This window comes from Mustela nigripes, chromosome 6, assembly GCF_022355385.1.
Source record: "Mustela nigripes isolate SB6536 chromosome 6, MUSNIG.SB6536, whole genome shotgun sequence".
NCBI lineage: Eukaryota > Metazoa > Chordata > Mammalia > Carnivora > Mustelidae > Mustela > Mustela nigripes.
In genome coordinates this window covers 32,762,822-32,774,543 of record NC_081562.1, presented here as the reverse complement: position 1 = coordinate 32,774,543, position 11,722 = coordinate 32,762,822, and the positions used below count along the sequence as shown (strand labels likewise).

The 11,722-nt window shown below is 34.6% G+C and overlaps 1 long non-coding RNA gene across 1 annotated transcript in view; it reads right to left on the bottom strand.

The window, feature by feature from the left end:
- Window positions 1-1,217: 1,217 nt before the first annotated feature.
- The window catches only part of LOC132020535 (uncharacterized), a 396,027-nt gene continuing 385,522 nt past the window's right edge, over window positions 1,218-11,722 (bottom strand). The window contains exon 3 of the long non-coding RNA XR_009405020.1: window positions 1,218-1,269. This is a non-coding gene — a long non-coding RNA (uncharacterized LOC132020535). The remainder of the gene's footprint in view (window positions 1,270-11,722) is intronic.

Sequence of the window (11,722 nt, the reverse complement as noted above, 5' to 3'; positions counted from 1 at the left end):
GCTTTCTAATAGATAAAAATTCAGTAGCAAGAAGCTCTATGAATCAAGCACGCACCATCCTGCAGCATAGGTCTGATGACCCCTGAATGTGACCTGCTCCCAGAGGAAAGCAATTTAATGCTCCATGGCACAGAGAACAGTATGTATGAATCACAAAACCTCCAGATAAATTAGTGACAGGTACATCTGAATAGGATTCTTTCTAAGTCGCTTATCTGCAGCCAGGCAAGCTTGTTTCCCCCTCACTTTCAAAGATAAAGCCACTTGGCATGTGGCTGTGGCAGATTCTCACAAAGCAAACAGCTCCCATCGTCCATTACTGAGGAAGAAAAAAACCAACAACAAACCTCCTTATTTCAGGTACTGTGTACTGTGACAGCAAATGGGATAAAGTGAAAACTATCTGCAGTGGGAAAGTCATCAATCAATACCAGGCCTTATGTCTTCTCTAACTTTCATAAGCGTGGTGCCTCTTGCTCTTTCACTTTTATTTTTGACAGTTCTGATACCCCAGAGTTGCAGCCATGGCAAAGTTCAAGAACAAAACAACAGGTTGTTAAAGACAACTTATCAGAGGCCAGACAGGGAGAAGAGATGCCAAGAATTAGTAAGTAGCTGAAAGACGGATCTATGACAGAATGGTGCAGAATGACACAACAAACTTTTACCTTTAGCAGACTATGGATTCCATTTGAAAAAAAAAAAAAAAAAAAAAAAAAAAAAATAACAAAAAAAAAAAAAAAAAAAAAAAAAAAAAAAAAAACCCAGAGAAAAACTGAGATGCTAAATACATGTTCTAAGCACTTAGGGAGGTTGATCATAGAAAAGATGAAAAATAAATCATGTTCAAAATAACACAAAAGATATGTATTGGTGAGAGAACTTATTTACATACCTTATCAACCACAGATACAATGGAATAAAAAAAAAACTACAAACTGTATGCTTTAAACTGAATGTCAAAGAATAGCACAAATATACTGTCTTCAAAGTTAAACATTAACTACAAAAATTCTCTGAAAGGGAACAATAAAACAGAAATATCACTTTTCACTTTCCGCCCTTCTTATACTTCTCATAGTCTATAATTACACTTACTCAAGACTTTCATTACATATCTTAATAAAGGCCACGTCATATCAGAGTTAGTTATATAGCATAGAATTCAACAGCACAAAAAAAGAAAAAAAAAAAAAAACAGTACTCACGTTTCAGGTTCTGTTAGTAGTCCTTCTCAGGCAAAATCAGGGTTGTGCTTTCTGGGTGAATCTGTGTTAAACCAAAATGACAAAAATCTCAGTTTCCCATGGCACTGCCACTTAGAATGCATACAAATAAATCCCCAGTTAGTCAAGGAGAAAAAAAATTGCATTAAAGAGTACTGATTTGTAAATTTGGTCTTTTCAAATGCAGATAATGTTTACCCCTACTCTTCCCCTCATATCTTTGCAAAATTTCTGCCCAATGAACTCATTACTGTAGAAACTCAACTATGCCTAAGGTCAGTTAATGAAATTCAGGTTTAGGATTAAACTTCATAAACATGCACAATGGGGGCACCTGGGTGGCCCAGTCAGTTAAGCAGGTGCCTTCAGCTCAAGTCATGATCCAGGGTCCTGGGGTTGAGCCCCACAGCGGGCTCCTTGTTCCACAGGGAGCCTACTTCTCCCTCACCCTCTGCCTCCCCTGCTTGTGCTCTCTCACTCTCTCTCTCTCTGTGTCAAATAAGTAAAATCTTAAAAAAAAAAAAAAAAAAAAAAGCACAATGGTTGGGCACCTGAATTTGAGAGAGACAAGGATGATGCTAGAAAGAAAAAAACAAACAAACAAACAAAAACAAAAACATAGTTAAAGAATGTACAATATGATAGATTCAGCTAACTTAACTATTGTCCTGTATATGAGGTGATTCATAGTATTCTAAATGTATAAAAATGAAAGCAAATCCACTTTGAAAACATCAATGCCATATCCAATGACACTTGGGAGAATATAAATATAGCTACTAAATTTACCTTCTTTGAAATTACACAGGTTTAATTAAACTGGATGTATGTCCTTTATAGCCACAATAATTTAAGCAACATTAAACACCACTTAAAATATGGAAGAACTTTAGTTAACAGGCAATAAAATTATTATTTCTGCTATATCTAGCTACTGTGTTTATATTGAGTTATTTATTTACAATGTACTTTAACATTATCAGTAATTTTTTTAGAAGCATGAGTAAATGGAGAACTAAAATGTTCAATTAAAATATTAAACTTTACTTGAGAAGTACCATATGATAATAATGTTAGTTAATGTTTTATGAATTAGAAAAAACTATGAAAAGTAACAATTAGTTTAAATAGTTACAAAACCAAATGTCATGTGTGTATTGTTGAACACCTTATTTAAATTATATACATAAAAAGTCATGTAATAGTCCTAATCACTACATGTCAGGAGTGTTTTACTGTATAATGGAGTGTTCAAATTTTCTGGTTAATTTTTCATTAAGTCAACAGATAGTTCTTGACTAAGATCACCTTATAATTCCTCTCAGCTTGACTAAACTTTAGAAGGGTTTCTTTCCTTCACTCTAGGCCCTTGACCTCTCTTTTCTTAGAACATTTGCTTTAAACTTGCAATTGTGAATTATTTTTTCTGCCCCTTTGAGAAATAAATTTTCTCCCAACCTCTTGTCAGTTTTACAATCCATATTATCTCCAGGCCTTTGGAAGCCATACCTTTGAGAGATAATCATTAAGATAGTGCCTTAGTATTATGCTAAGTGAAATAGAACAATCAGAGAAAAACAATTATCATATGATCTCACTGATCCGAGGAATTTGAGAAATAAGACAGAAGATCATAGGGGAAGGGAGGGAGAAAATGAAACAAGATGAAACCAGAGACAGAGACAAACCATAAGAGACTCTTAATCTCAGGAAACAAACTGAGGGTTCCTGGAGGGGAGGAGGGTGAGAGAGATGGAGTGGCTGGGGGACGGACACTGGGGAGGGTATGTGCTATGATGAGTGCATTGTGTGAATTGTGTAAAACTGATGAATCACAGACCTGTACCCCTGAAACAAATAATACTTTATATGTAAATAAGATAGTGCTTCTATCTCTGAGTCTCTATGTGAAAGTAGGAGCTTAACTTCGATAAGCACTATTAACAAACACAGATGCCTAATCACATTCATCATTCTTCCCCCAACATCTTGCAGTGTTTTTTCCACTACTTCATCTCAGCTCTTAAAAACCTCCCATTTTTTATTCCAGCAGTTAAGTTCAATACCTCTTCCCCATTCAAGTAACAGTCTTGAATAAAGTCTTCCTTGACTATTTAACACCATCTGGTACAATTTTTCTTTCACAATCTGAAGTGTCTTTTATGTGCCAGAATACTAGTAATTCAGTGGTGGAAAAGACAGACATTGTACTTGCCTTCAGAGTACCTACAGTCTAGTGGAGTCAGCCATGTAAATTGACATATAAAATACAATGTGATCCATACCATAACTTCAAGAAGAGAATGGGCCACCCAACAAAAGTGGACAAATGATGAAAAGAACAATAGAATGAGTGTCTTTGAATCCATCACTTCACAGACAATGAGGTGTGGAGGTAAACTGGAAGAGGAACAACGCCCCAGGAAGAGGACCTGGCATGTGTGAAAGCCCACAGGCAAAATAAGCACTCTCTGCACAGAAATGTCAGATCACAATGGCTAGATTGTCTAGTGTGATGCAGGGGAATACCAGGAAATGAGTCTGAGACACCGCCGGAGGAAGACAAGAAGAGGCATTTATGAAGTCATACAGTTGCTTATTTTTCTTTTAATTAACACATTAGGGGAGGCTATATAAGCTAAGGTTCAATGTCAAGGTCTCTGGTATCAGACTCTCAGACTTTGAAATCTGACTCTCTCTCTCACAAGTGGTATACTAGACAAACAGTCCATCCTCTCTTCATCTGAGTTTCTCCATTTCATAAATAGGGATAATAAAAATACCTTGTGATGTTTTGTCAGGGTAAAAAGGAAATCTCACGTGAAATAGTCAATGCAAGGCTTGGTACATGGAAAGTGAGCGGTGGTGTGATGATGATGATGATGACGATGACGACGGCAATGACCACAATTGAAAGTAATCTACGGCGATATTGATCATGAACTACATACTGTATACCAGGCCATAAGGATCATGGTGAAGAGTTTGAATAAAAGAGAAACCACTAAAGAATTTAAACATGGAGAAATATTATCCAGTATGCATTTTTGAAACAGCATTCTGATTACAATTAGAAGAAAGTTTTGAAAGTTGCAAAATGAATGCTGTAATCCAAGTAGTTAAAATTTTAAGTAAATATTTGTAGGGATATTAATTAAAAGTCCATGTGTGCAGAGTGATTTTTTAAAAGATTTTATTTATTTATTTGTCAGAGAGAGAGAGAGCACAAGCAGAGGGAACAGCACTCAGAAGCAGAGGCAGATTCCCCACTGACAAAGGAGCCCGATGAGGGACTTGACCCCAGGACCCTGGGATCATGACCTGAGCCAAAGGCTGATGCTTAAGTGACTGAGCCACCCAGGCATCCCTAGAGTGGTAGGTTTTTAATAGAAAGGCCTAATAATAGAGTAAATATACCTTTATGTATTAACCATTGTCTGGTTATAATTAATAGCATAGCCTTGGGGAATCTAGGTGGCTCAGTGGGTTTAAGTGTCTGCCTTCAGCTCAGGTCAGGATCCCAGGGTCCTGGAATCGAGCCCCGCATCAGGTTCTCTGCCCCACAGGGAGCCTGCTTCTCTTCTTCTCTCTCTGCCTTGCCTCTCTGCCTACTTGTGATTTCTGTCTGTCAAATAATTAAATAAAATCTTTAAAAAAAAATTCTGCCCTTTAAAAAAAAAAAAGGAGCACAGCCTTTTACTGATAAAACTGTCCTGTGTTTAGGTGATAAACTATATAGTATTTGTCTTTGTGAACTTTGATTAGTACATTTATAAGGGGAGTTTTGTTTAACCAAACAAAACAGTTGAATGGATGCTGTTCCTAATATATAATACATTAGTAATCATAAGAGAAAGAACTACCCTTCTTTTTCATATTTATTTTTCAGATGCGGCTTTATGCTACATACATGTGTTACCTCATTTCATTCTAACAACCCTATGGGTGTTATTGTTATAGCCCTTCCACACATGAGCATATAGAATAATTTGCCCAATTTGCATACCATGTGGAAGAGCATAGATTCAAACCAGACAGCCTGGATCCAGAGTCTGTCCTCCCAACCCCTACATGAAAAGTGCTGTAATAGAGAAGTTTTTATAGTATCGGAAGCTCAGAGAGGACTACTGCAAGCTAAGAGGACACTAAAGAATCACACAAAGAACACTGGGGCACTAGGAGAAGAAACTTTTTCAATAAGGTAGAAAGAAGCACAAAGAAGATAAAATAAAAGCAGCTTTGAAAAGGAAAGGATTTTTCAGGTAGATTTTTAAAGAATGAATAGAACATTTGTCTCCTTGAAAACTAAACACAGTCTACTTTAAAGAAGAATCTATAATGGTACATACTTTTTCCCTACCCAACTAGATCTGATCACTCCATCTTCTAAATGCTCTTGTATTTATTAAGCATACTTAAAAATGTTTGTTCATTCCAAATAAATCTATAATCAACAACATTCTGATAGATTTCTATTACACATAAATGAAAATCTAAAATTCAAACTCCTGCAACAATAACTTTTTTCTTTCTCAGAAACACCAGGCTTCTGCTATTTCTTTTGGAAGTATAATCTTCACTCAAATCTTACATTACCAGATCTATCTCATATATTTCTTTTTCTACTTCCTAAACCTCCTTATTTAAGACATATATATGGAGCTTTTTTAATGGAAAATATTTATTCTTTGCTAAAGAGATTTCCCATTGTGCTGAGAGGACTCTACTTGCTGGTTCATTTTTGGCTCATTCCACCATACTCCCCACTCCTTTGACAATATGAGATGGTAAAGTGTCTCTCCCTTTCCTCGCAAGTGTCACAGTTACTTTTTTTCATGTATTTCTCTGACTACTGATGAAATTATTACTAATCGTAAGTCCCACAAGGGCATATGCCATGTTAGTTTTGATACTGTGATATATCCTGAAAGAGATCAGAATATGCCACCCTAACATACGGCACTTTTCAGTGTGGGTTAGTTGAGCTGAAGGTAATTGAGAACCAACAGATGCAGAAAGAAGCCTTCTCACAGTTTTCCTTACATGATTAAAAGCAGAAACTTCAGAGAAATGAAGACTGCCAAAAATCCCTTCTCTGGGAAGTTTTACATGAAGGAGATGGAGAGTCAGCACCAAGATGAGTCTTCACCAAAAACAAACAGCAATAGCAACAAAACCATTTACTAAAATGGCCCTTGTCTTTCATTAGTTTCCCCATATCATTTACCCTCCCACAGTTTATCCCTCCTAGGAGACCAAGTCCCCCTTTCTTTGTCCAGTCCATGATTTATTGTCCTTTGTCATTAATATTATATAAACTTCCAAATCTACCAAACTGTGGGATGTTCACTTCTTTTCTGTGGGGCCTCCATAAACATAAAATTAAAATAAAGGAACATATGCCTTTTTCCCTGTCAATCTGTCTTTTGTTAGTTTAATTCATGATGATAGGGAAAGATTTTTTCTTCTGCTTCTATCTCCAGCACCTAAACCAATGCCAGACTCAATAAATATTTGACAATACATGGTGTATGACTTGGCAGAAAACATGTACTTGGAGTGACTGGTTCATAGGGGACACCCAGTGAAAACTAGCAGCTGAAATTACCATATAAATGTTGTTGCAGGAGTGCTATGCCTTGTGTGTCCTCATGATTATTTCTAGGAGTTAGACAATGTACAAATGTAAATCACACACACACACACACACACACACAATAATAATAGTAGTAGTAGTAAATAATAATAATAGTAATAAAAGTAAACAAGCAAATAAACAATGAATAAACAAAATAGCTCAAATGAGATTGAGGTAAGAGGTCTCATAGCTCTGTCATCATTAAAGACTCAGTCTTCCTGATTTTCCACCCTTAGCCAGTGGCTTCTACCTTCAAGTTGTCTGAAGTATTGCTTCTTTTGTTCCACCCTCTACAGGTTTCAGCAAGCAAAAAATAGGAAGGGAAGAGGGCACAACAAGACAAGAACAAAAGCAAAATTTGGTGGGTGCCCCTAAGAAGAGCTATCCTAGACACTAACCTATAATGTCTTATTGAAAGCCCCTTCAGAACTAAAACTGAAATGTGGGTATTTAGATAAGTCTATTGTCATCTTAAACAATATGCAATCTATTATTAGTAAGGTAAGTGAGGAAAAACAACTATAATTTTTATTTTCTCTTATGAAAATGTTCCATTTTTAACTTCTGAGCATTTTATATCCTAAAACCATGATTTTTCTTTCACTAAAACTTTAGGGGATAAATCTTGGCGATATAGTGTCTATCACATATTTTTCTTTAAGTTTACTTCTCCAAATTGATAAACTAAGGAAGTCCAGGATTAAAACTGGATTCATGTTCTGAAATATCAAGACTTGGGAAATATATTATGGAAGAACAGAGAGAAATCTCAGGTGCTCTCATAAACACATGTGAAGGTGCCAGGCTACCTTAAACTCAGTCCACATTCAAATATATCCCCATCAGCAATCTCTGAGACTTCAACATCTTAAGTAACCCCATCCCTGACAACTCTCTTCTCAACTCTTAAGAAGCTTCATTCAGTTAATCCTTGATGTTAATAACAACTGAAGTTAAGCCATGGCCACAGGAAGGCATTCTTCTTTGGCTTTTGAATGTGTGTTTTTATGTGTATGTGTGCTTACACAGTAGTGAATGCTTGCAGTTTTGGCTATTATTTTCGCACCAATCAATGAATCCATACAGTGATGACCTGAATTGGGACCAAGTTCTGCAGTTCTACCATTTCTTCATTCTGCCTTTTCGTTAAGTTTCCTTTACTTGTTCTAAGCTGAAAATAGCATTCTCTGCCAAAATGAAATGAGAACTGCAGATTCTCAAATTTATCCCCCCCTTTCCTCTCAAATATTTGAATTTTAAAGACATGTTCTTCATCTAAATAAAGAAAATAACCACTTAAGAAAAATATGGGTGTTCTCAATAAACTGGAGAGGATGATGTTCTGTCCGAAGAATCAGGACTGAATATAATTCAAAATGAAATTATATTTGTGTTACTACTTTTTAAAACTAACTTTAGGGATTCTTTCAAAAGAGAGTTCTTTAATTGATTAGGTAAGGTTTTGAAAAACTAAATAGACTACTTCTTTATTTCATAACAGTTTTGTTATTCAAAAGAAGAAAAGCTTACATGTCAAAAAAAAGAAAACCCATAAAACTGCTGACTTCTGAAAAATTGCACTTTTAAAATTTTTGCCAAACACTGTTAAGCAATATAGTTAAACATAATTATATTCTTTTTCCCTACTCTTTCTTTTTGGTACTTTAGTAGTATCACACAGATTTCAATTGATTGTACCTTATACACATTAATGAAGACTACAGATATATTTAAAAATTCCTAAAATACAAAGAATAACTTGAGAAAAAATGTCACTTCTTCTAAGTTTTAAATAGCCAGCAATCCAGTTCTCTTTTTTACTTAGTGTGTGTCTCTGTGTATCGGCAATGGTGGGATGACATCTAAAGAACCAAACACAAGATTTCCCAAGAAGAGGCTGCTGCCCACTGGATTAATTATGAGACATCTTTAGTCAGCAAATAGAAAACTAAAATAGAAGACTAAAATAGAATAAATAAGTAAATAAATAAATAAAACTAAAACAGAAAAACTAAATAGAAGCTTACTTCTATTTGGTTTGTGCTATTGGGACAATTATTTATTGGTGCATACAATTCTTAGAGCTTGTATATGTCTTATTAAAATTCTTCAGGAGAACGCTAATAAAATCATAAAAGAAATATTCTGTTATTTGTGTATCTTTATCTCAGGTGTTCATTATTTTTATTTGAAAATTTTAACACAAAAATTCCAGACATATCAATATAATTCCCATATAATGCACTCAAAATAATTCAATATATTCATATTTTTGATTAAAAGCATCATACATAAATTTTTTTTATCCCCCAGCTTTATTAAGGTATTACTGACAAATAAAACTAGCATATATTTAAGATCTACAATATGATGTTTTGTTATATGTATGTATTCTGAAATGATTACCATGATCAAGCTAATTAACACAGCTACCAACTCGCATACTTTTCTATTTGTGATGAGAGCATTTGAGATCTACTTCCTTAGCAAATTTTAAGTATACAATACAGTATTATTAACTATGGCCACCATGTAATACATTAGATATCCAGAACTTACTCATGCTACATAACAGAAAATTTGTACTACTTGACTAATATATCCCTATTTCCCCAACCAGTAACCAGCAGTCTACTTTCTATTTCTATGAGTTTGACTATTTTAGATTCTATATATAAGTGAGATCATGCAGTATTTGTCTTTCTGTGCCTAACCAATTTCACTTAGGAAAATGTCCTCTAGGTTTGTCTATTGTCGTAAGTGACAGAATATCCTTCTTTTTCAAGGCTGAACAATATTCTACTATAAATAATTTTCCATTCCATTTTGTGTGTGAGTGTGTGTGTGTGTGCGCACACCACATTTTATCTATTCATTCATCAATAAACACTGAGGTTGTTTCCATATATTAGCTATTATGAATAATGCTGCAATAAACATGGAAGTACAGATAGCTTTCTGAGAATGATTTTTGTATTTTTTGTATTTACTCAGGTGTAGGATTTCTGGAACAAATGATAGCTCTATTTTATTTTTCATGGAATTATTTATTTATTTATTTATTTATTTATTTATAGTGTGTGAGAGAGAGAGGGAGAAAGAGAGAGAGTGAGCTTCAGGAGAGGGTGCAGAGGGAGAGAATTTCCAGCAGACTCCCCACTGAGTGCAACTCGGGCTCAATCTCACAACCCTGAGATTGTAACCTAAGTAATTTAATCCATTTACATTTAATTATTGATAAGGACTTGCTATCATCATTAGTTAGATGTTTCATGATTACTTTGTAGTTACTTTGCTCCTTTCTATCTTTGTAATTTATATATTTTTTAGTTGTCTGCTTTGCTTTCTTCATCTTTTGTCTACTAGAGATTTTTTCTTGTGTTTACCATGAAGCTTACTTAAAACATTTTTTTAAGTCTTTATTAAGCTGATAACAACTTAATTTTGATGTATGCAATTCTACACTTTAACTTCTCCTCTCACAAAATTTGTCTTTGATACTAAAATTTACATCTTTTATATATTGAGCATCCAAAAATTATTATAGCTATGATTATTTTTAATTATTTTGTTTCTTGACTTTTGAGTCAAAAGTGGATTATATATCACCATTGTAATATTAGATTCTTATGAATTTGAAGATATTCTGACATTTACAGTAAGTTTTCTACTTTCATATATTTAATGTTGTTGCTATATCATCTTTTCTTCCAACTTGAAGAACTTCTTTTAGCATTTCTTGTGATGTATGTCTATCAGATATGATATTCTTGGTTGACAGTTTGGGCCTTCAGCATGATTGGCACAGGGGGCCAGCTTGGCACTAGGGGCAGGCCTTGGTCCATAGGAGTAAGACTGGTCCTGAGTCTTTGGGGGCCAGACTGGAGGTCTTCTGGGTTGGACCTTGGTCATGGGTCCAATAAAGGCTGGTTTACTAAGTCTGTTATACAGCTTGAATTCTTTTCACTTAAATCTTTAGAACATTTCATTATTTCTTATAGCTATGTATTTATCTTGCTTGGATCTGACCCTAGCTTTCCTAGATTATTTATTTAAGTAATTTCCTCAGAAAAGGGTTTATTTACAAGTGAATTTTTTTGCATTTTTATTACCTAAAGCTATCCTCATGTGGCCCCTGACACTTGACTAGCTTGTCTGTGTATAGAATTTCAGAGTTTTAAAGGCATTGCCTCACTGTATGTACTAAGTGTTGCAGATAGCTGATGATTTTAATTCTTCAGTAGAGGGCATTTTTAATTTGTTTCTTCTCCTTGAAAACTTTTAGATTTTCATTCATTCTTGGGAGTCAGAGACATCATAGTGATGTATATATATGTATACATATGTATTGTATACATACATACATCATATATATAGTGATGTATATATATGTGTGTATATATATGCATACATATACATACACACACACACATATATATATATATATATATATATATATATATATGTATTTTATCTTCTCTTTTTCTTTTTGGTATTGGACAATCTTAAAAAATTTTGGCATGGGGCACCTGGGTGGCTCAGTGGGTTAAAGCCTCTGCCTTCTGCCTTTGGCTCAGGTCATGATCCCAAGGTCTTAAGATCGAGCCCTGCATTGGCCTCTCTGCTCAGCAAGGAGCCTGCTTCCTCCTCTCTCTGCCTGCCTCTCTGCCTGCTTGTGATCTCTGTCTGTCAAATAAATAAATAAAATATTAAAAAAAAATCTTAGCACAACTGTGTCTTCAACTCAGGGAAATTAAAATTGGACTCTATTAATAAATTTATTTTTAAATAATTAAGATCAACTTCTTGGATTTTGTATTACATAATTTTTTATTATTATATTACTCATTTAAAGAAG